The sequence below is a fragment of the Lingula anatina genome, chromosome 1 (assembly GCF_051362555.1).
Source record: "Lingula anatina isolate TDL-2025a chromosome 1, LinAna3.0, whole genome shotgun sequence".
NCBI lineage: Eukaryota > Metazoa > Brachiopoda > Lingulata > Lingulida > Lingulidae > Lingula > Lingula anatina.
In genome coordinates, this window is record NC_141767.1 from 37783282 (window position 1) to 37790628 (window position 7347).

At 36.0% G+C, this 7347-nt stretch overlaps 1 long non-coding RNA gene across 1 annotated transcript; it reads right to left on the bottom strand.

Moving 5' to 3' along the window:
• Positions 1–2814: 2814 nt before the first annotated feature.
• On the bottom strand, positions 2815–4071 carry LOC147764327 (uncharacterized). The gene is made up of 2 exons (XR_015332191.1): positions 3870–4071; positions 2815–3587 (listed from the first exon to the last, which is right to left on the bottom strand). It is a non-coding gene; the product is annotated as an uncharacterized LOC147764327 (long non-coding RNA).
• Positions 4072–7347: the final 3276 nt, after the last annotated feature.

Sequence of the window (7347 nt, forward strand, 5' to 3'; positions counted from 1 at the left end):
TAATGTTCGGGACTTATAATACACATTGTAAAGGAATCTTTTTGAAATGAGTGTTTGCACAGGAACTGCACTGCACTGCACTATAATAGATGATCCGTTTATGACGTAATTTAAAATACATTCGACCAAAAAAGTTCGGAAACATCGTTATTCAGAATAGTTATAAAATAACCATATAAGCTAAGGTAAATATTTTAACCAAATATTGATGGATAATGCACCCACCATTCGTTACTTTTAATTTTTTTTGCAAGGATTTGGATAACAGCGATATTCATGATTGAGGTATCAAATTTCATTTTCATTAGTTATGCAAATGGAGTGAAAAAGTTTGAGCAAGTCTTGACTATTAACAGTGGTACTGATTCTGATCAACCTCAATACTTTATTTTAACTGTAGCCTACATACTGTTTGCCAAATATCTTCACTGTTATGTTATGTTAACAAAAGAGCATTTCAATTCTCGCAGAATGACAGATTAACACAGCACAAAAAAAAAATCAATTTTCAGCTTCTTTTCACTTGAGAAAATGACTCTCGATATTTTCTTTACAAGCCTTTTCAGTCGTGTAAAGCCCAATCGGAAAGGTCAGAGACTATACGGGTTTACGACCCTTTTATGCCTCAGCTGAAAATTGGAGTAGCACTATTATTACGTCATTCCGACTAAGTACAGACGTCTATACACAACGCCTTTATAACCCTTTTCCGATCAGGTAAATGCTTTTTAAGTACAACATTATTATAACCCTTTCCCCGACCAAATAAAGGCGATCGTAGTTCCGTCTTTACAACCCTTTTCTGATCAAGTGAATGCGATTTTAGGTACAACGTCATTATAATAACCTTTTCTGATCAAATAAAGGCGATTGCAGTTACGTCTTTATAACATTTTTCCGACCAAGTAAAGGCGGTTTTAGGTACGTCTTTTATTTTCCTTTTCCTATCAAAAAAGGCGATTTTATGTACGTCTTTCTTTCCTTTTTCCTATCACATGAGGCAATTATAGCTATTTCAATGAGTACTGTGCTTAAACAAAGGACATTGCCCTCGGTTAAGCCGCCTTTACACTGGGCGGCGTCCCTTCTGCGATCAAAAATCTACCCGGTCACCCTGGTCATCCAATTAAGAACATCTCCAGAAAACGAAACATATAATTGGGAATAAACTCCCTTTTTAAACTTCAGTAATGCAAGGTCTGCATGGACTGATAATAAGCCAGATGATCATTGTTGTCTTTATAAGACGGATGGACAGACGCAGAAGACGAGAAAGGCTGACGACGCAGCATAGAATTTTGGAATCCGTTTTAAAAGACGCATTCTGCGAAAACTGGGAAAAGAACTGCATCTTTAAAAAAAGCAAAATGTACGTTCTATAATTACCTCCAAAAATGGATCGCTTCAAGAATTTAAGGAAAGAAATAGCAAGTGGCGGCTGGTATGAGATCACCAGTAGCTGTTACCCAAAGATTTCCTGTGTCTGGTGAAAATTATCCTAGTGCAACCCCGTTTGAGAGTAAAAAATACTTTACGTGTCCACAACTGGCCGATAATTGAGCATTCATTCTGCAACCAAAGAAATGTTTGTTCCTCCTTTCCACGACCACATCTACGAGGGGTTTCCCGCTCAATTGCTTTTAGCTTAAGCAGCTTCGATGTCTGGCACACCTACTGAAGCTGCTAAAGTATAGTTAATTACCCCCTAGCAGCTATGTGTGGTACAATTAAAACTAGACTGAATTTTCGAATTAGTTCTAAATAACGTTATTCTATTTTCAGAAGTAGCCGATGATACCACTACGGGGTTTAACTTCAAATACTGAATATTCTTATGTTTTGTGATTTATTTCTCAAATTTCATGCCCAATCCTACCTAACCAGGTGAAAGTTTGACATTTATATGAGAAACGGCAATTTAGTGTTAATTAGTTACATGTAGTTATAAGTAAATTGTTCAACATATTTTTTCTGTATAGTACGCTGGTTTAGTATTCTAAAACATAATCAATGCTCTTTTAATGATCGACACTTGACATGAATATAATTTTGAAAACTTTCATTTCGTCTCCGAAAACTCATAATCATGTGTTTAAAGCAAAAAAAGGAGGTTTATTGGAAAGTGTACCAAAATAAAGTAAGCGCTGTCGTTGATGCATAGCAGTATTTACAGTAGTTATTGAACATACAGGTAAATTTTAAATAGAATAAATTAACATACTCTTTGCTAGATGATATTACTTTGACAGGATTTCTAGTCTAATGAAAATGAAAGCAGACTATAGTAGACGGATCTAGTGGTATGTGGTATAATAAAACACCATTTGTTTTGTATTAAAGATGAGCTAGCACAACGCGCCATATCGACATATAAAGAAGAGATTTCTTTGAAATAGAGCATGAAGATTCCTGGGAATATTCCACCTGTCTCTCTTGGCATAAATGGATATTTAAGCACCCCTGCCACTGGACAGTAGCCAAAACACAGCCGTAGCTTGGGAAAACAATATGAAGCCACCGATAAAACCAGCAGGTAGGTCTTGCTATTAATCTAGAAGAACATCGCTATGCGGATGGGACAACAGTACAAAGGAGAGTGTCATTAATTGTATATGTAATTGTGCGTGACAAGTAATTGTCTAAATTGTTACGCCATGCTGTATCTTCTTTGAAATATAAATTGACCAAAAGGTAAGCGTAACAATAAAAACTGAATTTGTTGATTTGATCTCTGAATTATCACTTGACAGTTGTTTTTATTTCATTAATCACATTTAAAGGTACACTCCATGGGTTTGTAAATCTCCAAATTGCTTATTTTTGTCATCCACAACTTGCATAACCTTACATCTTAAAATGATTTAACTCTTAAATTTTGTTTCTGGAGCATACCTGATGTTGATATTTCCATTGGAGCTTATAGGAAAATAGTCGCTGTTAAATGACTAAAGCTAAAATCAGCCATTATAATTTTTTTCAAGAGTCAAACCCCACTACAGAGAGGGATAGATAAGTTATTATTTAGTACACAAACGTTGTTTATTTTCCCGGGAAAATCCATGTGACAGGTATAACATATAGAGTGTACTTTTAACACAACTTACGATTAAGAAAAGTAAAGAAACTGATAAAGATATCGCAAATATGTATATCATTCTTGTCAATTAAGAACATGCAGCTACTCAAACATAATTTTCCACAATAATTTTCATAGTAGTAAACAAAATGGCCATACAATCCAAAGCACGCCACCAAATGTCATAAAATTTATACACAATTAGCACCAGAATGTGTCCTGAAAATGTCACGTGTCTGTTTACGCGTGCATCTCCGGCGTCTAGCAATTATCTCCTGTAGGCGTATGTTTAAAACCATCTAGCTATATTTTGTTGAAAGTGGAGAATACTGCTAAGTGCGGACGGTGCTTCTTCTTCATCCATCTTTGTGTCATTGCGCTCTACCTGTTAAATGGTAACTTGTGTGTCTTGTAATTGTGTCATCATGATACAAGGTTTCACAGCAATGTTGTACAATGTTTGAGCCTTGTTTAAGCGTTCCTGTTTCGAGACCACCGGTGGAACCAGAGTCTTGAGAAAAGAGACAGGAGCAAAAGGAGTTAGCTACATCCCGATTCAACGATACAACGGATATTGATCATAGCATTGTGATGTATCGTTTTTTGAAAAACTTAAAATCAAGGGCCATTTTGAAAGGTAGGTACAGTACATGTAGTTTTTAAAAAATATTTTCACAAGAAGGCAGGTCCGTCCTTTTGTTTTTAAAACGAATAAAGTGGCCGCCTTTCCACATTTCCCTCCACCTAAAATTCATCATAAATTCATTTTAATTGTTAAATAGTGTTGGCTTACCCAGGTGTTCTCATTTTGACAGCTAAGTACCACTATTTTCTTTTAAAACCAAATTGCAACAATCCAGAGTAGTCTAGTTAGTCATTCAGTTAGCCGCCAACAGTCGTCACAAATAGAAAGGTAGTTAGTCTGTCTGTCTGTATTTGCCATTCTTTTTCAAATTCGGTTGAACTGAGTTGTAAGGCGATTTAAAATGCCAATCACTATCTGAAAACCTAAACATTGTATTCATCTAATGTAAGGTAAACCAAGACTGCATTGAACTAAGAAAGAACCTATAACAAGACATCTAGTGTCTTGATTAATTGTTAATCTTTGCAATGAATGCTATTCTTACCTACTTCTAAATAAATGTTTATCTCCGTGGAATTCTATCGTGTGAGATTATACGATGGGAGACAATTGGAGAAGACGAACAGTATCCGTGAAACATCTGCAAAAAAAGCCATCTCTTTCTGTTGGATGTCAGAATGGAGCTTGTAAATAATGGACAGTCACCCCATGCATTTGTTTTTATCTTAAACTTTACCTTACAAAAACTGTCGGGCGGTTATTTATCACCACCTTTTGAAGATTCATAGACCTTTTGAAAAAGCAGTTAAGTAATCGATGCGCTAAATTTACAATTTCGGAATGTCTATAGAACGTTAGATTTTACATTTAACTTTTGGGGTAGTCCCCCCTTCCGTTCTGTTGTCTAATGCTTTGTAAAAACATTAGTCGACCTCTGGCAAAATGAGAAGTTTGGAGCAATTTAGTTGGCAAGAAACTGTTAGCAGGTTGCTGCAAGAGATCTACAGTTTGCAGCAAGTTTGCAAGAAGTCTTCCTATCCTTCCAAATCAAAACAGTACCTCATTTGAAAGGTAAATTTCCTCTTGCAATTTCGCGGCAGCAATTTATTTTTGCTATGAGTAAATAACGTGTAAAAACATAATATCTAATATCTTCGTAACCAATTTTTTTTGTTAATACAAACACCCATCAATAACCCATTAACCTTGACAAACTTTCTAACAAAAATCGTCAATATTTTAATGCGAGCAGGACGATTTATGTCCATTTTCTATAGATGAGGTTAATTTGAGTGACAGCCGAAGAGATAACTACAGGATATTATTTCGGAAGAGAATGCAAGAAGATTAAGAGAGATAAGATAAAAACAAGGAAGTGAATATTTCACAAGAGTAATCAATTCAACAGCAAACATGATTCGAATTGTTTCTCGATGTCAGCCACCCCAGTAAAAGCAGGTCGTGGTGAATTATGACTTATTTATATACCCGATATACCTGTTAGGGTATCCCTCAGCGGCTGAGTTATCCCCCCCCCCCCCCAAAAAAAAAATGCCTTTTCTCTGTGCCCTACGTATTGTATTAAAATTGCCCAACGCCAGAGACCACATTGGAAAAGAACTAAATACATAGAACAGAGGCAAACTGTACAAGTCAAAATTGTATGCAATCACTCTGCTTTGATGTTACACAGTAGGCCTATGTCGAACACCAAGCTACCTTTTTTAGTACAAAGGTTTGTTAGCTGCTTTTGGAGACAGGATGGAAACTCTAAACGGCAAGAATTTATAGAAGTTGATTTCGTGCACAGATTGAACACATGCCTTCTCTCAAGGTATTACCTTTATATATCAATTAGGACATTTTGAGGACGTCAGGTACATAATCTCCGTGCCATTAATCAAATATTTTGAAATGGATCGGGTTGCCGAAAGATACAGTGGTTAGTTAAAGCTAGAGTCAGTTGATGAGATTGTGGAAGTCTTTATGTTTTTCTTATAGATAAAAAGTGGAAAGTCTACCAGTGCCCCAACCGTCTCGTGCACGAATGGTAATTTGGGCTGAATTTTGTAAGCTGTTTGGTTGTTGAATCTTGATGGTCTTTCTGAACCTTTGTACAAACCAGACATTTACATTGCTTTGTACAAAGATTAAAACGTGCTGCTGATGAATAAGATTGGAATATCAAAATTGATTTACATTAACATGAACTGCTGACATATTTACATGTATAAATTGCCATTTGCCTGGCATGAGCTATAAACATGTGTATGTGCATATGCAGTATTTATTTTCCGGGTACCCTTCTCCACCATTATGTAATCAATGTATAAACTTTCATAGTCACCGTGGAAATATTGAAATTTAAGTGAAAACGTTATTAATTTAAAATTATGTGTAAATCCTACTCTCTATTCAAGGGAACACGACACGCCCTGAGACACACAGAACATTACCACATGTACGCACCTCAGCTAATAAAACGTGATAATAGGGAGTATGGATACTTTTCTCGATACTCAGGATTCCCAAATGTTTGGTGTTAACTGTTATCAATAAGACTGGAATACCAAAAGCCATTCAACTCGCCACAAGCGGGTACATGCCAATCACTTCCAGAACCAGAACCACTTTGAACATGAAAGAACGTAGAATATATTCACCCTGATGTTTTCAGAGACCACAATGCACCGTACAGCAAACTACTTAGGTCCGCGTCTAATACTTTACCGTTAAATGCAATGGCAAAGTCTGTATTAATTACAGCACCATTGTCATGCCATGAGTAAAGGAAAAAAACATCCAGGTACCTTGAGTAATCTGCCGCACACAGCCATTTAATGTTTCTGCTGCAGGTGTGTCGGGCAGATTACGAGAGCTATACAATGGGCCGTTCTTGCATTTTATTCACTTTTATATGTTATTAAGGCAGGAAGTAAGTAAACAGTATTTCAGTTTGTCAGTCTATTTATTGGATACTTTAAATGAATTAGCGAGATGAAGTTAATAATGGGGGTAAGTGTGTGTAGCTATTAGAGTTTTGAGTATCCGTTCATGAACATCTTACATTAGATCGATTTCAATTTTGCTGATGAGAGCTCTCGAAGACAGCTCTCCAGGTCAGAAGATGAAAGCTTTATTTTGAAGAAAGTCTATATGCAAGCAATACTCCCAGTGATGGAATGGGCTCTTTGGGATGGTTTGCACGCCCAATATTCATTATTTGAAGTACATGTAGTCCATGATCTTTGCAAATTTCATTTTTCAGTTAAACTCTGAATAAATGCAGCTGTACCGGTAAGTTTTCCTTAGATTTTGAAGATTTCTTATCATTTTGCTAATAATTGAATTCTAAAATATTAAAAAAATAACGCGATTCTTTGCCCAAATATGCCATTGAAAAGAAATGTACGCGCAATAATATCACAGGTGTTATGGCTGTATACATTGTATGAACTTGGACAAAAATCTCACCAACAACAACCGAGTAATGTGCGTTATATACAGTAATACTTATATATCGTATCAACCGAGCAAAAGTGAACACGACTTAATTAGGGAACTACGTTTTGTCGCAGTAAACGCTCTCTGACATATTTAACCAAGCACGATGGTAAATAGATCACATAACCACGAGGGTGACAATTAAGGTATTAATCAGTAATACGAGGTTTTGTCTATCATA